This window comes from Brachyistius frenatus, unplaced genomic scaffold (genome assembly GCF_029030835.1).
Source record: "Brachyistius frenatus isolate BFR_SWC_R1_liver_20210118 unplaced genomic scaffold, ASM2903083v1 Contig_70, whole genome shotgun sequence".
NCBI classification, from domain to species: domain Eukaryota; kingdom Metazoa; phylum Chordata; class Actinopteri; family Embiotocidae; genus Brachyistius; species Brachyistius frenatus.
In genome coordinates, this window is record NW_027210669.1 from 1,888,254 (window position 1) to 1,914,113 (window position 25,860).

Consider the following 25,860-nt stretch of genomic DNA (forward strand, 5'->3'; position numbering starts at 1 on the left):
TCGTCACTCGCCAAACTACCAATGAGACAGCAAACAAGCTAAACTTGTCGAAAACAACAGATTTAGTAACGAACGTGATTACTGAATTTAAAATTGTAATCTTTTATACGATCTTTTTTTTTTTTGAAACAGTTTGTTCATTACCACCAACACTGATACAGCTGCTGAAGAAACTATCCGTACAGAAGTTAAATTCATTTTTGTTTTTGCCACTTATTTTACTTTATATTGATAATTTTCTTCAAAGCATTTGGACGCTTATCCAACCATATCGCTCCAATCAGCACAAGGGGCACATACATTGTTGTCGGCATTCGTCGCCCCCACCCAGACAGTCAGTCCCCCAGTCATAACTTCATCGCTGACACCAGCGACACGAGGGACACACTGCTTTTCAAAAAGCCCCTCAAACTTCAAAAGGGGACCTCTCAAAGCAGCCATTCAGAGGGCCAACCCCCCCCCCCACCACTCCCACCTCCCTCCACCTCCAACCCCTTTCAACAGAGCGGGGGTCGCTGTGGCCGCCATGAATGGATTGATTTGAAGCAAATTTGGTCTGAGGCAACTTATATCGTGATAATTCCAGTGTCAACGCTCTGCTCTCAAAAAAGCCTTGAAAATCTGACACTTAAAAGGGAGGTTAGGCACAATAAACCCTGCTAATTCTTCAACCCTGCCCTCGCAACAGTGAAAGAAATAAAAGAAAAGTTGCAGCTGAAGCATTGCAACACTAGCCACATTATTAGGATCTGGTGAGGGAATAATAAGGATGAATTTCCCCTCTCTTTCCTGTGACCTAAAAATTGCGACGCCACTAAATCTTGCCCTCGTGTCAGCGGCTGCCTGTTATTTGCATGCATTAAAGTGAAAATAGCAGCTCTTGTTTTGTGACACTCATTCTGTGTCAGTGTACATAGTCATAGTCACAGACTGCCCCCCACCCACTACCCACCACCCCCATCCCCCTCAACTCCGGCAGCCTCATGCAAGACATTATGTGTGAAGAGTAGTCATTTCCAATGCATAGTTACTTCTTGAGTGCCACTGCTGTGTGTGTGTGTGTGTGTGTGTGTGTGTGTGTGTGTGTGTGTGTGTGTGTGTGTGTGTGTGTGTGTGTGTGTGTGTGTGTGTGTGTTTGCATGTCTGCCTGTCTGTCTGGTCTGCCCGTGTGTTTATCTGTTTATGAACAGCGTCGGAGTGTTTGTGTGCACTGTCCCACTGTTTCGGCAGAAAATAAGAAGACACCTGCTCGGTGATTCTGAGCTGGCTGTCAAAAACAGGAAAGAAAAGTGTGGTGGAGGAAGAAAAATAAATAAAAAAATAAAAAAATACCAAGGCAGGCAGCCCCGAGATATATCTATTCTGGCTCCCCGCTTCCCTCAAGCTGCCGGTAGGAGACTTCAAAATGGCTTCACTCCCTGCCACAGAGTGGGCTCTACCCTGTCAAAATGTCTTTGAATGGAAAACCCAGACTGAAAAGTTTCCTCCTTTCTCCCTCTTCCCCCGTTGTTTTTCTCTCTCTCTTGCTCCCTCATCCTCTCTTCCTCTGCTTCTCTACCCCCCCTTCTGTCCATCCTTCATCGCACACAGAAAGGGCATCTTATCCTCTCCAGTGAAGCTCTCGTTGAATGCTGCCTTTGCTCTGAGAAAAACACTTTCTCTCTCTCTCTCTGTTTCTCTCTCGCTGGAGCCCTGCCAGAGCTCTCTGTCTCGGTGAGGTATCTGCCAGTCACTCAGAAGTCCATTCTTCACTAAAACATGATGTCTATCTCCTGGGTCCTGTCTGCAGAACAGTGCAGGTCTTGGTACCTTTGTCAGAAGCGATTATGATCTGTGTAGCCGACAGAATTGCAAACAAAATCAAAGTGAATAAAGTCAATCAGTCGGGGTCATTCAGCCCGTTTGTTAATTTTAGAGCCACGCGTGGAGGCCAAAAGTACGCGGACGCCTGAAAATAGTGCCTATTTTCCAAAAACAAATAAATAATGGGCTGTAACAGTCTCCACTCCGCTGGGAAGATTTTCCCTCAAGAATGAAAGAGCTCCCATTCAGCCACAAGAGCTTCAGTGGAGAGGCCTCATTTTCTTTTTTTCTTTTTTATCCTCACTCACACCGGGTCATTGACTGTATCGTGAAAAACAAAAAAAAATGCAATACCACTAAGTGCCACTAGGGGCTCCGTAAAACCTCTAGCTGCAATAGACTTCCCTTCAAAAAAGAATCAACTTCATTCTTAAAATACAAAGTCAACACATTTTCTCAACAAGTCATCATGATGTCATTCGCCAAGTTCAAATAAAGTGGAAAATACTTTGATAACTAATGAGATATTAGGACGTAAAGAGAGGTATGTTAGGGGGCGTGTCTGGTTTGATTGACAGGTTTCCGGTATAGAGCGGTGGGGCATAGTGTCTTCTTTCCCATCTCTTCCAAATATGGTCACTTCTGGCTCCAAAAGAACAAGATGGCGGCAGCCAAAATGCCAGACTTGAGGGTGACATCTCGTTGGTTGGATGCTTGCTTGCGGTAGAAGTTCCCGTGCCGGCCAGTGAAGTTTCTCACCAAACTAAAAAAGAAAAAGACTTTTGGCGCAAGTTTGAAAGCGTTATTGTATTTGTTCCCTCGAGGTCTGGGCTCTTCAAGCACACAGACTTTGTTTTACTTTCTCTGATTGTTAACTTTAATAAGATAAATATGTCCCTCCCTCTGAATAAATATAATCCAATTGAGCACAAAGAATAGTTTTGTTCTTTCCTAACTTGTTAATCATTTTACAAACTGTCACATTTTGCTTGCTCGGGGGTCATGTCCTCGAGCTTCAGCCTGTGAACAAAGTCCAAATTAGGAATAAATGTTGTGGAATTATTCGATGTGGCTTAACTGGAATGTGAAGGAAAAAAAACAAAAGTACACAAACATATGTGGGTAGATGTGTTTACAGATGTGTCGGCCATATATTATATAAGGGGTTTGAGATCGAGGGGAGGAGGGGTCACTGTGATGTCATGACAAATATGAGTTTAACTATAGCGTCATTAAAAATGTAATTTCACGTCCCTTAGGAAGCCAGTGATCATTCATTTCATGGTATAGACACTAAATGTATCTGGTCTAATTTGGTCCCCAAGAGATCTTCCATTTTAGGCTGATCTAATACTTCTCTTCTGACAAAGTCTTAAAACCCATTCTGCCTGTGCTTTTTCCCATTATTTCAGGTGGCTTCATCACCTGTGGCCAGAGGGAACTACTGAATGGCCATTTTCATTTGATAATTGGTTATCTTGACATTTCAAACTGGCTCCATAATTTGTTCATCTCTGTTGTGAGTGGGCTCGTTAATTAGAGTGTGCCTGTGCTTAGCTCATCACTTCCGAAAAGGATTTGAGGTCATTGTCGAATTACACGGTTGGCATTCTTTGGACACGTTCATTAAAAAATGGCAGTTTCGCCCCAACCAGCCTGGCATGAGAACTTTGGAACAGGATAACGCTAGCCTGGAGGACTCGCCACAGAAAGCAAATTAGCATCCAAAGACCTGAGGAATTTCAAGCAATTATTTATTAAATTGTCTACAAATATGCATCTGGTCCTGCCGCTGTGAGATCTAGTCTTCGTTGCCCTGACGGTGGGAAGAAAAAAAAGGGAGCTCCATGTTCACCGAGTTAACTCCAAGGGAAAAGAAGTAAATGTCCTTGTGAAAGTCTTCAGATGAGTGATGCCTCACACTAAGCCTTCAATCTCTCTACAATGCTCATCTCAGTAATAATTCATTCTGCATCCTCAGAAATGGAAAATATTGATTTTCAATGAATAACACCTCCAAACCGTCCTGCAGCCGTGCCCTAAGATTGCCGGTAAAGTAAAAAATAGCGTGGCCTCTCCCCGAGGAAGCACATCTCGTGCATCTGCTCCAGGAGCGATAAAACAAACGCTTGCAGCCCACAGCCGCTGTCGCTATTGCTATTACAACTAATTAGGAGATAAGTTCTCGCTGCATTCGAGTGTCTAAAATTGACAGATAATAATTGCTGCCGTGTTCACGTTGGGTGTTGTTGTTGTTTCCATGGTGGTGTGTTTCACTGAAGACACAGCTGTCAACAACAAAGTGGCAGGATCTGGTTCAAAATTAAATTCTGGAGAGGTTGGATATTTATTTGGCAGTCTGTCTAGTCAACATCCTGTTTGTTTCATCGATGTATAACCGAGCTCCTTTCTGCTGCTGGCTCAGACATAATGAGTAAAAACGGGCTTTTCGACTTAATCTGAGTAGTGATTCATCTCCTATTATCACTAATTACACTGGGCAAGCAAATTTTTGCTCTTTGTCCAACAAACAGAAATAAGTGGATCTTTTAGTGTTTTTATACTGAATTTGAATCTGTTTTTAGAATTGTTGTGTGTAAATGAGGCTTCTGATACACTTAAAATATGTAAAACATTCGGTCTAAAATGTACAAAAGTATTATTATCGCCTGTGTTTCACTTGAGGCACATCCGTCTTTGGTGGTCACCCATTTCCAATGTTATCAGCCCATTGAATAGCCATCATTAGTTGCCATGACTCCCATAAACATGGGTCCTACTGGGCCAACTGCACCTACGATGCGACCTCTTGTGGCCGAAGCAGTTATAACAGCAGCAGGTGACAAAGTATAAAGAAAGACAAAGTAGTGAGGTCGGGATAAAACACGTCATGTTAAACCAAAAGTAAATGTTTACGCAAGCTAACTTACACACGTGACTCATTTTAAGTTACGTATTAACAAGAATTTTGTACGTAGCACAACTTGCGTTGCAGAAAGTGTTTATTTTGACCCAAACCTCGATCCTTTCCTAAATCTAACCGAGTAACTTCGTTGGCTGAACCTCACCAAACTGACATCGTGTCGCAGTGTTACCACGACTACAAAGGTCCAGTACGACTGCCGCTGCTACTCTCGAACATTTCGTGACAGAAATACAGAAAACATATTTGTGTCCGGGGTGTTAAAACGAACCAATTATACGTATTAAATGTGTTTTCTGTAGATCAGGCTCCTTTCAGCACAGAAGTACCGTCCTTTAAAACCCTCATACAGTACAGCAACGTTCACGTTGGCATATATTCCGCTCCACTGATAGTAATCCATTACGTGGTCCTATCAATGACAGTGATTTGCCAGGATTAATGCGATCATCAGGATTGATCAATAGATTATGTTAGATTAATGTTTCTGCTCTGGGCTGCCTCCTGAATTTCTCATTTTCATACCCGCTGACATGCCTCTGGAAAGATTACAACGATTAGGAACTGTACTTTTCCAAACTCCGATTAATCTCAAACCTTCACACCTAACACCTGTTTATCCACAATGCAGCATACAGTACTTGGTCATGGTCAGAGAGAGCCACCCACTGTGTGCTATCAGGTTCCCTTCTTTGGAAGAAAAAAAAAAAGAAGCAAAAGGAGGGTTTTTAGGGATAAAAGGCTGCGGCTTTGCTGATGTGATTAGAATTAAAAGTAGAATGCTTTAAATCCCCTCTGTGATCGCTTTTGTTTCAAAGCATGCTGAGATGACAGACGGATTAAAGAACATTGTTAATTTTTGTAGATCTGCGTGCATCAATTACAGCCAGCACCAATCGCAGCGTTTAGCATTAATACATTCATAAAAGAAAGTATTCAGCAGATAATGAAAAAGGAAAATCTGCTCTCTTCAGCTTGTCAGGCAAAATTTAAAAATCTGATCCCGTGTGCATTTATGGAAATTGGCATCCATGTAATTCACGCTTGAAGCTGCAGATAGATCCAGTGTGCTGTATTTGAATCAGTTAGCGCGCTGTGTCAAAACATCTTTTAGGAAGTGGTAATTATTAAGCAAAAAGGCAGTCACAGTGACCAAAATTTAAAGACGTCAACCTTGCAGGCTTTTATTTGAATCTTCCAAGAGCCACTTCTCCAACGTAGACTAAAATGTGGAAGAAAATGCTCAAATGTTTGCATGTCGACAGTTTTGATCTGCGTAGATTATTCTCTACATGTTTGCCACCCACAAAGAAAAACGCCTCCTCTTGGTTTGATGGCAGTCGGAGAACAAAACAAAACATTCACATTTTTAAAGTTGGAGACAAGACTTCACAAAACTATGTCCCCTTGAGGTCTTTTCAGGAGCTGCTCTGATACTTTTGATCAAGTCACATCGTCCTCATCATCATAACAAGATCATTGGAGAAGAGTTAAAGAATGGACGCAATTACTGAATTTAGTTATCGCTGGATAAACCCCTAATTATTAAAATGGCAAATCATTTAGGCCACTGAACTTGTGTTCTGTCCGCTCTCTGTCATGACTCCTTACTCTTTTTTTTTTACGTATCCGATTCAGTAACTTCGGTACCAAATTCATAGCAGCAAAGTAACTTCACTGCGAGTTCAATGCTACCTGCTGACTGAAGGTCATTGTCGGATGATTTCCATTGAGACTCTTTATGCTTGTAAAATCATCTTAAAAGCAAAAATAAATATTGACCCTTGGAAATAATCACAACTGCCTTGTTTGCGATTGGTTCATCACTACACTCGAGTCCACGTTTATATAATCATTTCAAAGAATCAGGTTAAAAGGTAAGAAAGGTGTCTTTTCACATCTGTCTGCATTACAGAGCACAAGGCCTTTGTCAGGCTTTTTGTACATAAAGAATTTAGTGGTGGAAAACTGGCCCTTTTAAACGACTACCCAGAGTGTGTGTTTGTGTCTCTGTGTGTGATCTTCCTCTCTCTGCAGGCCAGACAGTGTCTCACTTTATACCCGCTCAAATCACTCAACTTGTCCCCAGTTACCGCATCACCCCCACAGCCTCGGCGCTCTCTCTTATCTGTCCCCTCTCCCCTGGTCTTTGATACACCCCTCTAGCCTCCACCAGTTCCCCAGGAGTGCAATCTGTTGTCCACTGGTATTGATCAGGCACACAAGGTTTTGATTAGCACACTTGGCTGGATAACGGTGAGCTTCACTGCGTGATTGTACTCCACCATTCCACTGTCTTGTTCCTCTATTGGCCGGGGAGTACTTCACTTCATTGGAGGCGGTGATTGGATGCACCGCGGACCCCCGTCCAGCCTCTCTGGTAACAGATCCCAGAGTGCGGTATTTTCTTCGCTTGACCGAGTGTTTTTGTGTTGGTTGTGTCACATGAGGACGAGTTAAATGCGGGCAGCAATGTGCGACCGAGAGGTGTCCGCTGCGAAATAGATCTAAAAAGTCCAACCGTGAATGTACACACAGATGAAAGAACCGGTAGCGGTCCCATTTGTCAAAAAATGAGGCCGAGGCTTCCGTGTTCGATAAAGAATTTCACGGACGCTTCAGTGAAGAAAAGCCCCTCAACAAAAGAACGGGCACGAGGGGAGATGTGAAGTCGATACGGATGTTCAATCAAGAGGGTCGTCCTACTTTTTCTCATTTGCGGGAGAATGAAGGAGACAAGGGCAAGCCGTTGGCTAGTCAGGCATTCTGACATCGCAGCCCGGGAGTCAGCCACCCATTGGCCTATTCACCGGTCAGCCAATTAGGTCTTGGCTTTTAAGGTTTAATACCTACAGTTAAGGCCACTATTGTGTGCGAACTAATGCTTTTTCAGGCTTTCACTCACTATAGGAGCTTTCATTAAATCCAAAAGACGGCTATTCACAAAGAAGAGGCTGGAGTTAAAAGCATTTTTATATTTCCTTAACCGAGTGCTCACATGTCCCCATCTCAGCGCTCATGCAAAGACTTCAAGTAAAGTCACTTGTAAGGGCAAAGAAAGTTGATTTTCACTTTTGGTTCTCTGTGTTTTCCATTTGACTTTCTGCCTGTCGGATGTTTTACCAGGTCGGGACGCTCTAACTGTTTTTAAAGTTGCACCAATCCCTGCTTCTTTGAGGGAGTCTCTCACTCGGGACCTTCATGTGATTCGCTGAATTTATTCCCTAAAAGTCAGGAGCAAAGTTTGGAGAGTCATCTCGGTTTCATTTGAGAGGTTTTCCACAAACATTTCACGGTCATCTGGCTCCATATTTGCGCTCCGTGTTCCGGACCGGATCTTCGTAAACAGTACCCCTATTGAGAGGGAAACTTATCAAACAAAAAGGCAGGGGGACGGGCATCGGCACATTCCTCCAGTCGAGTTCATTAGTTGCACGCTCGCTGTGATGCATGCTGGGGGATGTTGAGCGCGTCAACAGATGTAGCGTAGCCTCTCCAAACAGAGGGGATCTGACGCGCTCAAACTTGGCCAGGAGTCTGGGGAGTTGTTGATGGAGTCAGGAGGAGGAGGAGGAGGAGGAGGAGGGGGAAAAAAATAGAAGAAGAGAGCTGGAGGGAGCGAGGGAGAGAAAGGGCTGGAAGATAAAGAGAGACAAACAGAAAGGGGTTGGGGCGGGAGGTGGGAGAAGAGTTGTTCCCCAGAGGGATCACTCTTTGTGTCTCACTCCACTGGTCCTTCTAATGTGTGACGCTCAGGAGATTGACAGAGTGTGTAAAACTCAGCCCACAGGAGAAAACAACAACAACAACACAAGTCAGACACATGAAAACGGCAACTCGACTGGGCTATGCTGAGAAGAGACCGCTGTGTGTGTGTGTGTGTGTGTGTGTGTGTGTGTGTGTGTGTGTGTGTGTGTGTGTGTGTGTGTGTGTGTGTGTGTGTGTGTGTGTGTGTGTGTGTGTGTGTGTGTGTGTGTTGGGGACGGCGGAGGGGGGTGGAGGGGTTGTTGGATGGACAGCAGCACTGGTTAATGTAACCTTGACACATCCTGGGAGGGATTGCCGAGCATGTGAGCTCTTTTTTTACACTCAGATAGCTGCATCCATTTCAATCTGGGAGTTGTTGCCCAACTCGGTGAAGTCCTCTGATTTTTTTTTTTTTTTTTTTTTTACCCTGAAGTCACATAATGCTAATTTTTTAGTTTCCCCGCGAGGAAACACTGGTGTCAGCGAGAGAAAACTGATTTCTATCTTGTCTCTTTCTCTCCCATACCATCCCACTAGATTTAAAGGGTCAGTTAGTTTGTCTTTAGCCAATGCCAGCCCATAATACATGAGCATCTTTTCCTGTTGAATAAACCAACCACGAATTTGAATATGTAAAATAACTATCCAGTGATATTAAGGAAGCGGTATTTTCATGCCAAGCCTTTTTTCATTACAAATTCTGACAATACGTTGCACTTCATCGACTGCAGCCTCACAGCTGTGTTCAGATATCTGTTCCTCAGATTTCTGCTGCTACCACAACACCGGCCCCATCCGGGACCGTCTCGTCTGCTGTGTGGAGACAGCCTCGCTGCTCCCCATTGGAAGTCTTAGGGAAGTGTCTGCTTGCTGCTTCTCGTCGGACGTGGGGAAATTACCAACAAGTGGATTTGCCGAACCGACATGACAACTAGTCGTTCCTCGCCCCCCTGAAATCTTTTCTCATGTTAGAACAGAAATGTAGTGCTCGAAAACACATCGGATGAAACGGAGATGTCACTGTCGCCTCATTCATTTAGCTCCAAAACAGCAGGTCTTGTGGGGGATATGTTCCCGGTATGCAGTCCAAGAACCGTGGCAGATGGTCGCCAACGTCCGAGTCTGGTGCTGTTGGAGGTTTCTTCCTAATTTAAAAGTTAAGTTCAAAGTTAGCGCAGCCGCTTTCGTTGGGAATCGTTGGGTTTCTTTATATAACGATGTAAAGTTGGGTTATAACGACTTTACTATGTCTAGTGCCCTGAAATAACAGGTTGTGTGGTGATCTGGCGCTCTGTAAATGAAATGGAATAGAATCTAGTCAGATTGAATTGAATTGACAGGGTCATGGGCAGCCAAGGCTCATTGATTAAGTCGGGGAATAAAGGCTGGTGCATATAGTCCAATCCTACATAAGAGCTGCTGCAGCACAACTGAAAGACCTGAATGTTGGCTTTGATATAAAGGGCCCGCTGCATATCGAGCTATACGGTCAGAATACCCGCGCTGACCTCCGTCTTCGGCTAAAAGGGTCGAAGAAACTGACCTCATGATTTGAGTTTGCTTTTATGTTACGTAGGCGGCTGGTTGCGTCGTTTTCCAGGGGAAGAAGAGGCAGCGTGGAACGAAGGCCGGCCTGTGTGATGTTCTTGGTGATGTTCTGGGTCCTGGTATTCATGTGGATGTTACTTTTGTGTTTTTTTTAGATGGACCACTAGAACACATATCAGGAGTGGATTTAGAGGATGACAACATAATAAATTGTGGGAAGAAGAGAGAAGTTGACGCTTTTTGAAGCCAGTCCCTAGTGGCCCTGACCGATATTGCACTTTAAGGCACTTCCTCGATGTCACTTTTATATCTCGTCTATGGTTTTGAGCAGCACTAACGGAAATCCATGAACACTATATGTGCAAGAATACATACGTCCTTTGGCCATTTGGTTGAATGAACCCTTCCAGATATGATTTAATAGATTTCCTGTTTAATTTGACTCCTCCTACCTCCTTGAATACCAGAATAATTTTAAAAAAAAAAAAAAAAAAAAAAAAGCGTTCCCCACTGACAGTACACACAAAGCAAGTGCTCCTAACGTCTTATTATCTTGTCTGCAAAAACTGAGGTGACAAAGAAAGCAGGATAAGCCCGTTTTATGGGGCGATTCGTTTTCCTATCTCCCCACCAGCACACCTCGCGTGATATAGCTCCATATCAGTCGTTGTGATGCTCCCACCCTAAAATGAAGAACAAAAAAAAAGGCCATCGGTCTCCACAATGCAACACACTCACAACCCCTCCATCACGCCTTTGACACATGGACATATAATTGACTGCAAAAAGGGGAGCGTTTCATTCACATGTATCTCTCGGCTTGACCTTCAGCAGTGATGGAGTGAAAACAGTGTTATGAAGATGAATGGCAGGCGCAGTCAGTAGCTACGAACCGCCGCTCCTCTGCCTGACGAGCAGGTTTGATACCGCCGTGATCTGCTAATCCTTATTTAGGAATCATCATCGCCGTCACGTAAACACTCTCCAAGCTATTAATCAAGGTTGTGTGTGTCGTACACAAGCGTCGTCGTGTACACGTACTGTGTTGCCTGCTAATCATTAGCATACAAAACATGCTTCTTTTTTTTTGTTTTTTTCACATGCTCAGCTTAATGTGCACACAGCATAACATTTGGGAGATAACATGCATTTTTGACAAATTCATTCTTCCTGAAGCAAAATAACTGCTTAGCTCATAATTTCCATGTAAATTACTTTAATTTTGGAAAAGCTGATATTTTCATAACAATGAAATTCAAAGATTATTTTTCCGAGACCTGTCTATGACCTGTGAAATTGTAATATCAAGTCTAAATGTGTGATATACAGTGCTGCGAAAATAATTTAAGGCATTATTCGCGGCACCATTTGGAAGTCGTCTGATCGCTCCCAAAAGTAATTCTCGCGGCACAACAACAACAACAACAACCCCAAACATACAGCCAGAGTCTACCTTCAGTGACGAGAAGCACAAGTCGTGGTGCAACAGATGGTACGGCCCCTACAGAGCCTCCATCTCGACATCATCGGGTCCATCTGGGATTACGTGAAGCATGCGAGACAGCCTGAATCCACAGGCTCAACGACATTCTTGGAAAAATCGACCCACCTTGAAAAGAAACGCGCTTTAAAAAAAAACATAGCACCCATTTTCCTTGGTAGACTCGCACCAAATATGGATTTTTTTTTTTCTTTTTCGCACTGCACTTTGGGTGAAATTAATTGATTAAATAACAAAACTGTGTGTGGCATTAGTTTTGAAAGCATCCTCACCTTACTTACAGTGCCGAAACCTTTTTCAGAGGATTGTACATACAGCTCGATACGTGCTTTATATTCCCTCCATTTGATACTCAAATCCATGCTGGATGTTTGCAGAGGAAAGAAAATTGCCTTTTTCTGGTGTTAGAGAGGTTGAATATTGACGTGGGCAATGCCGATGCAAAAAAAAAAAAAAAAAATAGTGTGGGCTGTGGTGCAAAATTCTGCAGTTTTTGTCAGGTTTTTTATGGTCTGATGTTTTCGAATAGTATCATCCCAAATATGAAAAGTGGTTGGGTGGTTTGTTACCTCGTTGATTGTGTTGGTAATTGCATCCAACGCACTCCGTCTGTTAAATACGTACCTTTTTGTTGGTCGTGGTGTCGTTTTCGGCGCACATCCGTGTTCGTCTCAGGCTAAACATGGGGTGAGTCCCCATGAAATGAATTGCACCTGTGGCCGTCATAACCAGCAGCTGCCACCGTGTGTGTGTGTTTGTCTCTACTAGCCGAAACCATGATGGCTGCCATATGGGAGCCATGAATCCATTAACATGTAAACAGGCTGAACGGAGCCAGTCACCACTACGTTAGCATGTACGCCCACACGGGACGAGCTTAACCTACAACGAAACCGGTCCAGCATTAACATTTGCAGTTATGGGCTGAGTTGAGCTGAAATTTTGATCCGTTACCAAACTGTGAAAAAAGAAGACTTTTATTTTTTATAATGAGACAGAAGGATCAATCTTGTTAATGGGTCACTTCAACGGAACTTCAGAACGACCTATTTTTCTTGCTTCGTTCTATCTAACCAAGCATATAGATTTGATTTACTGTGTTGAGGTTTGGAAGTATCAGTCTGTCATGTTTTTTTTCCCCTTAAATCCAGAACAATAGAGCTAATTTGGAAATTTTACTTTTAAGTATTGAAAAATGGCATAATTTTTTTTTTTTTTTTTAAAAGCTGAAACAACAACGTTTTATATGTTACTCAGGATAATGTCGGCCTAGTTTCAAGCCCGGTCCAGTAGTGGTTTTTTTTACCCCGAATCCTAACGAAGTGGTTTTGTTTTCTGAAACGTAAACAAAAGGTGGTTATTTTTCAGCCAAAAACAAACCACACTGAATGTCTCTTTGACACTCTGGCGAGACACTGGCACAGTGACCTCTAGTGGACCGACAGGTGTACTGCACCCTTTTGGCATAATACTGGTGTTAAATACCTTGTTGTGGAACGCGATTGAGTAATTTCGTTTACCTCCATTGTGTCGGCAGAGGTGAAGTTTTCGAGGCGGGTATCTAAAAATGGAGGCGCATGAAACAAAATCTTGTCTTCAAGGCCAGATATCACCCGTGGTGAGAGAGAAAGTACGTTGTTGTTTTTTTTTTTTTTTCTTTTCGGTTCATGCGTAACTGCAGGAATACATCAGGCTTTCATCTCACATCTGAATAATTGATTTGATTTTGGAAACAATACACCAGGAGCTAGACAATGAGGCAGCTGCATGTACAGGCATGCTGTGTGTCAGGGAGCCTTCGGTTTATGCACCACATAACAGAATGATCTCTGTGAGTAAAATCCATACAGGCTCACGCTCACATGTGGCATTTCAATGTCTCATCACCACTCGTGCTCGGCGATAGTCATCTCACATGTGACACCTCTGTTTGTGTGTGCGTGTGCGGTGCTGCCACATTTACCGCCCATGACACACACACACACACACACACACACACACACACGGAAAGTAACACACGAGCTCAACCCGACCGTGCGTCACGAGTATCTTTACTTTTATTTTTTGTATTTTTGTTTTTCCACGGCCCGCCGTCACATGACATCCGCTGACCGGGGTTGTTGTTGTCGAGCTGGACGGCAAACAAAGCCCACGTTTGTCTCACCATCACTTATGTTGCTCAGAGAGCTCCGAGAGAGCGCGACAATAGGAGCTGGAGTTTGTTTCTATCTATATTAGCTCGCTTCTCTTCTCTTTTTTATTTTTTTTATTTTTTTTATTTGTTTGATACGTGATAGCGCCGCGGCGTCGCTAAATGTATGCTCGTCTGAGGAGTTAAGCCTTCCTCAACACTGGAGAGCGGGCCAATTACATAGCCCGGATTAAACGGCAAATCACAACCATAATGAGATGCTATAATGGCCGCGGGGTATCCTAGCAACCCGCAGCAGTCAGACGGCTGTTGTACAGAATATTGTTGTTGTTGCTCGTTGCTTGTTATTGTGATGGAAGTACAGATAGAAAGAGAAACATAGTTAAATAGAGTGAAACATATGTGCCGGGGAGACAAAGAGAGGGAGATGAATAGGAAAAAAAAAACTAAAACAAGAACAATACTGTGAAGCGGGTGAACTGACAGGCAAGTGAAACCGTGATGGAGAGAAGAGGGAGACGGAAAGATACATCGCGAGGAGGAGAGCGAGAGAAAGAGCAAAACAGACAGAGAAGGAGAGAGACGGAGGAGAAAACATTGAGGGCTCTAGAAGGAATTAGGCAGCTTAGAGGGCATTATGTCAGTGTACATAGGATTTAGTGTATAAATCTGGATTATGGCCTTTTGCTTTGATAGAAAATGCCACCTTATAGGCAACGGAGACCGTGTTTTGTTCCACGGGCAGATATCAAAGATGGCATCCTGCTGTTTTCTGGAAAGCGTGGTCAGAAGGTGGGCAGTCGATCCCTTTCACCGAGCAATTCAGATGGGATTTGTGACGCCAACCACGGCGCTTCTTACCGTGTGGGGCCAAATGGACCGCGGTACGCAATGACTGGCAAAACCAAAGGGGGAGAACCAGGTACTCAGGCATAGAAATATATATGTTTAAATAAATAAATATTAGCCAGCTTTAAAATGAGTTCCGTCGTTTCGATTCAATTTCCCTTCAGTTTTTTGATTACTTTGTCAAATCTGAGGTGGAAAGAGAAAGTGCAGATAAGAAAAAGTGAACAATTACAAAGTTGAGGAAATGTACTTCAGGTTCAAATTTTTCTTCTATCTGATTGAGTAAAAATAACAAAAAAAAACTCATCCGGTTTAAATGAACTTCTGATTTCTTTGCTTTCTGTTCATAAACATATTCCTAGAAGTGAAGTGTCTTTCATTTTTCCACATTTTTTGGGGGGGCAACACAGCAAACAGGTACACTACTGTGTAACAATGCAGCAGGAACTGTATATAGACGCAGAATGACACATATGTACACACAGGCATTCATACACCCACACAATATTTATATTTACAATAAAACCCTTCCCTCTCATCAATACACACCTACACACATGCACACCCTGGAATTGCCACTATCCACTTTTCCCTCCTGCACGTTTATTGTCGGCTGCATGAAGGATACCGTGTGATTGGTCTGGAGTCCTACGCAGTCCTCCTACACAGTAATGCGCTGTTTTGCACCATGAAGCTCTCTTTCAGGTGCCCGCAATAAATAGGGCCATTGTGTGGAGTGCATTACCCAAAGGTTTCACTCCCATCTCTAGTGGTTTGTGGCTAGTCTCGCATCGGCCCTCGCTTCTCACGGCTGAAGTTAAAGAGGTGTTAGAGCTCGGCGGTGTTCAAAAAAAAAAAAGAAGTAATGTTTTAGTTCTCTACTCTTGTCTTTGTAAAATAAGTTACCAACTTCTTGCAAGATGATTAATAGCACAAAACTGAAATAAATGATGTGGCCGAAAACTAATTAAAGACCATATTGAAGCTTTTGCATGTTTTAGCCCAATTAATTACAAATTATGAACTGATTTTCAAAGCACACCGCACTCCTAGGGCTGATTTTTTTTTTTTTTTTTTTTTTTTTACACCCTCCAGGCAATTTATTAGCTTCAGTACAGTGTGAAAATCACCTGGCTGATATTTCCTTGAGGTGGTAACGGTCTATTATTATGAATAATGCATTTTGGTCACAGGGGCACTTTCGGTTGTCGCATTCATTTGTGATTAATAAAAAAACAAAAACATCTTGAAGTTGAAGGACAAAAAAATATATATGTTTTTGAATTACAGTGGTTTACAAATAGAGCTGAAACAGATTGAAAGGGAAAGTTTAAAGGGACCCTGTGGAGCCTCTGTTGGCGCTGTAGAGCAATGTTTCTATCATTTCCACAAATCGCCCCTTGGTGGCATTAATAAAGCAATTTATAAACAAAAAACAGGGGAAAGTAAGAAAACTGCGAGCTGGACAGCAAACGTTGATATAAAAAAAATGCTGTTATGTATATGTTTTATTTATGTATATGTTTATGGTTTCTTATAATTCACTGCGCAGTGCATGCTTACTAAACCTGTCATGTAATTCCTTCTCACAAACATATGCAATGCTAATCATTTTCTGAAGGCTCATATGGTGAAGCAAACATTTACTATTTCATCAGTTGTGGATTGATGTCTCAATCATTTGGAGGTGTTTTTCTTGACGATTATATTCACTCTCCTTTTAGCTCGGGAAAGAAAATTATGGCTTTTAAAGCTGCTGCATTTAGCAGCATGTTGCTAAGTTAGTGTGATTTCCTGTTTGGCACCTGGCAGGTGGTGTGTTGTGGGTTTGTATCCAGCGTTCATGCAGCAGGGTATAGTGAAAGTGTTCCTATTAGCGAATGTCCCACTTTATAGCTGAAAGCTTTAACAAGCAGGTAAAAAAAAATGTAAAAAAGTACTCTGACAAAATGGAGATCAGGAGGTCACTGTTATTTGTACACTACATTTCTCCATGTTTTCATTTGAACATTTAACACAGCTTAGCACGCTGGCTAAACTAGGCTACCCACGTTTAGCTGTTTCACCTTATGTTCAGCGCGAGTACATTTCTTTCTTTCACCACAAACGGTTCAGTGTCCCGTGACAGCAGAGACGTGTCCACTTGTCTGTTGCTCATTGACGCTCCATAAGAACCCTCCCTGAATATTCCCTTTTCATTGACTGTATACTGTACTGTAACACAATTATTCCATCATCGATGACGCTTATTCAACGGCAGATCAAATTTCCGGTTCGGGAATAGCGAGACGTCACCTCGTGTCCCCCCTTCTCCCCCGAATAGCTAATCTGAGTTCGCCACGTTCATATTTTTATCTCCGTTCTTTTGGCCACAGAAAAGAGTACGAGGCAGGAAGTGGAAACTGTCTGAACTCCCTAAACGAAATGAAAGTTATAAGGGCGACGTTACCCTGAACAAGTCGCCCCATCATGGCATGACTCACATTTACACAACCCCTGAAGGCATGAGAGCTCTGATGTCTCCGTCTCCGTGTTTCTGTCTCTGCCTCACTCTGTCTTTCTCCGCGCTGCATCTCGATGTCAAATAGAGTCAGTGCCCACACCACAGGCCTGAGGGAACACACAGACAAGTCTGCCTTTCTGCATGAGTCTCCTCTCGTCCTTTTTCCCTTCAGAAGGAACACAACGGGAGAAAAGTCCACATTCTGGATAGTTATTTTTTGTCCTAAAATGTAATTGCTTTGCTGCCAAAAAGAAACCTACAGGAAAATAAATGTGTAGATCAAAAGGACTTGAGAGAGAGAGAGATTACAGACTTTGGGCAATTACCTGTAATATTTGTTTTTTGCTGTTAATTTACATGAAACAGACGTAACATTTCTTCACTTTGATTATTACAGCCTCGTATGACGGTGCATCTCCTCTAATGTTGCATTTCAGATCCAGCGTACGTCGGCAGCACTATTTTTGGATATGATGAACGGAGATTGTTAAATCAATATGAATGGTTTTCACCAGCTGTCCGTGACCCCCCCCCCCAAAAAAAAAAAAAAAAGAATCTAACAATGAGCGACAGCACATTGAAGGGAATCGTTAAATGTGCGTGTGGAGGGATTTGTTAAGAGACAATAGAGAATGGGAGTGGGAGGGGAAAGAGGAAAAAATAGATGAGGGGACAATTAGAAACAGCGAGCGTTCAAAGCAGTCAAGACGCACACTGAGAGTAGTGAAGGAGTGAGAAAGAGAAGACTGTAAAGAGTCTCTTGTGATTTATACCGTTATTATCTCTTGCACTTGTGGGTGTGAATCGAGGCTGTCATGCGTGCCACCCTGGCAGGTCTCCTCTCCTTGTGTTTGGGGAACGGGGCCAGTCCCCGGGGCCCGAAGTTTGGCATTAGCATTCCTGTGCGGTAATGGGCCCCCATTTGCCGCTTGTCACCATAAGATAGGTGGCTTGGTGCTCGCCGGAGTCCCTCCAGCTGAGCGGGGTCCCGTGTTCCCGTCGTGCTCAATGACCCCTCTCATTCTGCCTGTCGATTTCCTCTTCCTCTCTCCTGGCCGCGCTCTCTCTTCTCCAATCCCGATTTCATCTTCTGTTCAGGCAGAAAAAGGCAACTCGGAAAAAAAGCAGCAGACTGCAACCACGTCCCGTCTGAAAAAGAATCATTTTGATTTTTTTCTGAGTGCCATTAAAGAGACGATTCTTTTCCAGATGAGTGAAAGCCGGATGGTGTCGTGCGGTCGGCGAACTCTGGTCGCCGGCGATCTGTTCCCGCACGGTCCAATGAGAGCCCTTATTTTCCGGTTTCGTGCGGTCACATTAGGGTTCGTGATAGAACAGATGCCGGTGTGTATGCAGGCTAATGAGGTAGCAGAGTACGGTTCAGAGTTCACCCCAACTCTCCGCCGTGGAGACCCGAGTTTGTTTGGAGCGCTGCCCTCGGCGCGGCATCACCCTGAGCAGAGACAGAAGATCACCAAGGTCTCGACCGTTCGACAGCACAGAATATTAATTGGAGATTGGTGGAGAAACTGTTTTTTTGGGAGGTTTTTTTTCCTGGTGCTGTGAAACATTTGAGAGGTAGGATCGGGTAGCGTGTGGGCTGCTAATCAGTCCCACCAGGAAATCACTATCATGCTATCGCAACAGTTTGTAATATTGCAAAATTCATGCGATTTTTGCTGCTGAAAGTATTAACGGATAAAACAAAACTCGCTTTATTAACACAAATTACTCCTCTTTCATTTTACATTTACAAATTACTCCTGATGACTCTTTATCAGGTAGTGAGAAAAGACGTATCCGGATTGATTTATTAGCCTTTCCGTCAACAAAGTAGGGAATTATTTCATCATCACTCTTAACATAATGTGAATTAAGAGCACATTTCATAACCTAAAAATCCAATGAACATCCAATGAGATCGATGACTCATCAATTTTGCACGGCTGATCATTAGCGTGCGCTTCGTAATGGCCCGCCAGCTGTTCCGCGAAAAGCCAGATCCCTCATCGATAGTGGAGCCGCTGTATTTGCTGACATGTCGCCCTCATTTTGTTCAAATTAGAGTCGCTCTGTTCAAATATGTACAATGCTGACAGACGCCATATGTCTCTAACATGTTTTCCTTTGGTCTGTTTTGCTTTTTGCGCGTCTCCTCTCGCGACTCGCGTGCGACAACAAGTGGGTCACGGTGAGGAACGGAGGCAAAAAGAAAAAAAGAAGAAAAAAATCAAAGGTCGCAGTCGCATTGCGATGGCCCATATTACCCAGTTTAAAGATTAGCATCTGATTAATGCACTGGCTGCTCTGTGAAGGTGAGAGGAGCTACTGGCTGAGATCCGCCGGAGCATAATACCAGCCGACAGCCAGCCTGGTGTTTGTAGCGCAAGCCAAAAGGGATTATGGGTAGTAGGCTTTAATATCTGATTTTAATTAGCAGTTTAACACAGTGATCACGCCTCATTAGGGAACTGGGGATGCCGAGAATGTGCGTGAGTATGCTGGAGAGTACCAAGAAAAGGGGGGAGCAGAGGGAGGAATATACAGTAGATGCTTTCTCGGTGATTCGTGTCATAATAATAGATTTATTGGCCTTTGCAGAGAGAATTTTCATCACCGGGCATCAAAAAACTTCCATCAATTAATCACGAAACACGCTTTTGTTTTGACAATAATATAAAAACTTCATGGTACGAGGAAAACGTGATGGACGCTATAATCCCAGTGCCATATTTTTGGATGTTTTATAGCTCACACCGTCCTCGGCCGGCTGCCAGGATTCATCTGTTCGTGAGGAGTTCCCCTCAGCCTTGCCCTCGCATGCCACTTAAGGATTTAGGGTGAGTGTATCAAATCTGTGAATAGCCCTCTCTAGCAGAGGATAAAAAGATTAAGGCATTTTAACCCCTGGGAGCCCGATGCCCTTTTACTACTGTCATCCAGGAATTAGTCTGGCTCTTTGCAATTGTGTGTTTCCTGGTGCTGATGGTGCGGCGAGGAGGCGGGACACTCATCAGAGCAGCCAGCGGGCTTGGCGCTGTACCAGAGCGCTGCACGGCCGGCTGAAAACAGGACCCTCAGTCTCGGTAATGATATAATGGAAGGGGGGCTGAAAGGCTCCAGTGGTCAGCTGGTAACACACCGCTGCTCTTTCTCTCCCTTCCCGATGCTCCTTTTCTTCGTCCTCGTCGCACCCGTTGACTCCAGTCCAAGTCCCCCCCCTCCGCCCAACACCACCACCACCGCCACCTCCTCCGACCCTATCGCTGTCCCCGCGGTGCCAGTGGCTGTCTATATATGGCGAGATGCATTCAATCCACTTTCAATCCCCCGGGTTTAGTTCAGGGGCCGCGCTCATTTTGTCGGAGGCCGTTTCGACCACCTCTCTAACCCCTGGTATTGCTCTCTTGGCTTCCTTCCTCACATTTCACCACTCTTTTTTTTTGAAAGGGAGCAATACAGTGCACTTTATAAATCTGTGGAGACATCCTGCAGAATAACAAGCGTCCTGAAACGGTCCTCTGCGGGCAAAAATGTTTATTATTTCAATGAAGGTAAAACTATAAAAGCGCAGTAATGCCTAAAATCTCGCCTAATTCCTTTGTTTTTTCTGATCATTTCAGAATTAATAACACAAATTCGAGCAAGATGTTCCTGAAAATCCCCCGTAATGCTACTTAAACAGAGCAAAGAATCGGAAAGCTTTTGCGCTACGCTAAATAGGCATTAACATATTGTAGAGATGCGTAAAGGAGAAACATTTGAGGGGACTCGGAGCAAGCTGGGAAAGTAGAAATGTTAATACTCTAAAGAGTCCATTAAACCAGCAGATACATGGGAATTAGGGCCAAGATTAGAGAGTAAATAGTCTGCATATGAACTCAAAGTGATGACCAGAGGATAAGATCCAACGCACCAGATGTTGCTCATCTCTCATAACATGTTTGTGTCACTCGTATTCGCTCTCTAATGGCTTCATCCGATACCCACATATCCGTTGTTCTGCCTTTTTAAAGGCCCTCTGGTGTCTTCCGGATATAGACCAGCTCCATCACAATGATCATTTGGACGACGTGATGGATATCTGTCTGCTTTGGTCTCACGCGGAGATCTGAGACACTGAAATGAAATGAGCCGTGATGTTTCCGCACTGTCATTCCTCTCCTGGCGCGAATGAAAATCAATCGAAATTGATCAAGAGCATTTCACGTATAAGCATTTTCCCCCCGCTCGGATGCTCCTCGTTCCCAAAAAAAAAAAAATCCAAACCTTTTCTCCGTTCGGTGAGGAGACAGCCTACTTCGGATGTGTCTGAAAATTAAAATAACTCACGTCCTCAAAGACGGGATGACACTCAGCTCGTTAGGGAATATGGTTCTTTTTGAATCGGCATTGTTTAGTGGCACCGACTCCCACCGCCGGCCCGCAGAGCCCGAGTCAAGAGGTGCTGAGAATCTGGCTGTCTTTTCTGTGCCTCATTGAGCTCGCCTTTTAACACCACCATAATTAGTTTTTACCCAGCCTCCAGCCCTGGGTGTCTGGTTTTGTGGTCCGTGTCTCTCAAAGAATCGAACCTGTCTGGCAAACAGAAACAAACTGCCCCGCACGACTCCACTCGTTTGTATACACCCCCCCACACACACACACACACACACACACACACACACACACACACACACACACACACACACACACACACACACACACACACACACACACACACACACACCAGATTGCTTATTGAACAGCGGGCGTGACAGCTTAAGGGGCCGGAGGGGGCCAAGAGAGGAAGGGCTGGCAGATTCACACCAAACACAATGTTTCAGGACACTTCTAATTTTTTTCATCATTTAAGTTGTCCTGTAATTAATCTGCCTGTACGTTTAATTAAAAAGAAAAGTTAAGGGCGTAATTGAAAGCAATGCCTGCCTTGTGAGTCGACCCGGAGAACAATGCGAGCGGTAATGCGTCGTGGCAGCGGGGATACATCACGCTAGTTAATCTGAAGTTGACCTCAGAGCAACGTGAAGAGAGGGAGACACAACAGACACTCTCGCGGTGCCAGACGGACTTGCGTTTATTTCTGGAAATGAATCTGTCATCTCGCTGCTATTCAGTTAAATTATTTGAAGGGCAGAATTAAAGTGGCGATTTCGATTGGTAATCCCATTAATAGCCTGTCTGCTGCTGTACCCGGTTGTTTCTCCCATGTTTCCCCCGTACACAAAATACATGCTACCAATTTATTCGGGGCCCGAAGGCTCTTTTGCGGGGTTTTTTTACATCGAAATCCAACAACAAAAGCTAAATATGACTCACAGCAGATAAATCTCTGTCCCGGTCCAGAAGCACCTCCCACCCCACCTCCCCCCCGCTGCAACACAATACTTTACTTCTGAGTTGGCATTACTCTGCGCCTTCTAACAAAACCAAAAAAAAAACCAAAAACAATGAATAATGGAAGAAAGACCAAACGGCGCACAGTCAGCTGGATTGCTAATGGCACGTCACGCTTGATTTTCGGTGTGCGGCCATATTCAGCCAAACAACATCTGTGACATGTGTGTGCAAGGGAGGGGAAACAAAGCAATTTCAGAAGTCATTTGAGCCGAGTCAGTGATGGTCCAGTGATGATGTTTTTGAGCCTGCTGGACAAAAAAAACAAAAAAAACGGTGACGGGAGTAAATGAGAACGACAAGTGGCAGGCGACACAAATACCACTGGATGGATTTCACTGTGCCACTGAGATGTTGTGTCACGCGTGGGCTGTGTGGCTGTTAGATTTCATTACTTGTTCCATTTTTTTTTTTTTTTTGCATGTGACTGAACAGAAAGTTCAAACAGTATCTGGAAGTGGTGGGTTGATTTAAACAGGATGCAACTAGATGGTTAAGCTTTTGATATTGTTTGTAAGTTGATATTACCTTCATCTTACTGGTCTGTGGGAGTGGCGTCCTCTTTATATGTTGGTCATCACAAGATGTAGTCAAATGGTTTTTTGTCATCATACTTTGATTGAAGCCTCCTTCAACGAGATGCTAAATTTCATGTCAGGTTTTTTTTTTTAGAAAGACATTTTAGCTGCAGTAGATTTGTTGTTGTTGTTGTTCATATTATGTGCATCATCTCTTCTATATCTTTAAACAAAATATGGCAGTTTCCAGTATAAAGAACAATATAAAGTAAATAGTGAATTCATTTTTAATATAACTTCAATTACAGTTTGAATATAGTCCACTTTCCTTTTTGCGATGCCACATGCAGACCCCTTCCAGCAGTATACTAATCTAGGAAACGCTGAAAAATACTTAATAGCGCTATTATGAACAGCACAGACTGGAACAAGTGTGGTGTATGTAAAGAAGCCAATATCTTTAATTGATTTAATTTAGCTAATGACTGCCCTGCCGACCAACTCTGAGTGCGGCATCCACAAAATCCATACGCTCATCATCATTAAAACCTTAATATTTGTATTCCTTTGTTAAATTCACCAAATTAAAATGAGACGTACGAGTAGGAGATAAAGCCCGTACTAGTTCAGTTTTCATTTTATTAATGGACATCCTCCACTTCTTACAGCACTTATGTAAACAAGACAGCATTCGCTGCATATAATGCATATTAGTGAGTACAACATCGTCAGCATATAACTGACATTTACAAAAGCATGTGCAACCACAAATGTGCTCCGTGTATTCTGGGTTTTTAAATAGAATTAGTTTCTAACGCGTTAGCCTCATTAGCTGATTTCAGGCCTGTTGAGTTTTTTCTGCCCCCTAGTGGACAAAAATACATGAATATGGCTTAACGAATCAAAGCGGCTCGCGAGAATTGACGACTGCGTCCTGAAATTTGTCAAAATTTCCACGAGAACTTTTCGGATAATCACAGAAATACCAAATGAGACCATCTTGAGGATTTTTAATAGCCGGGCAGTTACTGCAACAGTCATAAGTATGACAGCCTCGGCACCAGCCACGAGTCATTAGGATCCGTTTTGAAGGCTGAGGCAGTAGCGCAGAGGTTGAGGTTTGTTTACATCCTTTTGACTTGCTTATCGGCTGTTAAGAGGATTTATCAGGAAATTGCAATCTTTTCAAAAGTGCTGTTTCATACACGGGAAATAAAGTCCGGTGAGACAAAGGGGCATGCAGCAAGAAATATAAGTGACAGACTAATGCCTTTGCTCACAGTTTGTCATCCTCAGTCCACCCGCTTCTTGCAGACGGCTTTATTATCTGTTTGCTTAGACACTGCAAATACTATATGATTTGCGTATATGTCAAAGCTCTTAGTCCAAGCTGTTCCGTGTTCCCCCTCGTGCCCTCCACCTTGACACCACTCTCTTCTGCAGAGAAATATTGTGTCTTTATTTACCATTGTTTAATCAAGATGGCGGGCGGGTCGACTTTAATTAACCCAGGTTGACGATAAATGTAAATGCCAAATGTCTGCCGGTGCTCCAGCGTAAAGCCTTTACGAGGTAGAGCCCTTTTCTCAGAGGGACATAAAGCAGCTCTTTGCTGACCCGTTAATTCTGTAGTAGCTTAAGGTTGGTAATGGATACTGTTATGAGGTCGGGGAAAGCAGCTGGATTTTTACACGATATGATTCTTGTTTGAATTTTACAGATGAGATCTCATAACACAGCTCTGATGTCGCTCAGGCACAGTTACACACAGGTAGAGGAAGGTTGTTGCTATGAATGAAACTAAAGGCACACTGGGGTTTAAAAACAAAAGAAAAAAAAGGTATTCAGAGGTGAAATTAATCCTCACACATTTCTACATAGACTTAAAATCTTTAAAAACTACAACACAAGTACTGGAGCCTTGACCAATAATAAGCTGTTTTACAAGTGCTGACCTTTGAGGGAGAATAGCCTGTAAGGGAAAAAAAAAAGAGCTTATCAGCTGTTTTGCACCAATAACTTTTATTTCATCCTGGATTAAAAACGGGTTGAAAGCAGTTCCTCCAAAGAGGCTTGGAGGCAGCGAGAAGACATTAGTCATTAGTTCAAATATATACATATATGAGAAGAAACCCCTGCTGGCAAGTTTGCCGTTCGGTAGCTAACCACAGAAATTGGTTGCTTGAACTTTTTAAGTAAATGAAGAGGCGAACGTACTGAAATCCAGTTTGTGCTGTTCACGTATGTCGTTGATAATCCCCTCGGTTGGTCGTTTCATTGAGGAGATACAATACAGATGAAAACCACGCGTTACGTCCAAATGCCGTCGTCTTGGTTAAAAAGCGTGGTTATATACTTTCACTGTATTTTTTTTTTTTTTTTTAGCAAGTTGTCACCTTTCTTGAAAGCAGCGCTGCCGCACTCCATCAACCCAAAACAGACTCGACTGTCTGTACAGGACTGCTATTAGCCAAAAGTGCCAGATTTGTTTCACAGTGTGATTGAACCCACAAGACATGTCTGGACTGCAAGACGGATGTTTATCACAGCTGGTCGAATGTGAGCGTAACACCGGCGGGGTGAGGAGTTCATTTTCCACCAACACCAGCGCCATGGCACAGTGAAGCGCTGTCCTTTGTGCATTTTCCAAGGTTGTCTTTCATTTTATTCTACTTTTTTTTGTAATTGCTATTTATTTTTGTGCGCGCGTCCTGACTATCATTGTCTGATAGATGTGGGGCTCTAATGGGAAGAGATTTAGCAGAGGATGATCATTTCCTGAATCAAGTTACCCGATCATTTTTCGGCTAATTATTGTCTCCCTGCGTCCCCCGACTCCCATAAAAGGAAAAAGAAACGGGACAAAAGCAAAGGAGAAGACACGCATCCTGGAGTTTTTCTCAGTTTCTTTCTCTTTTT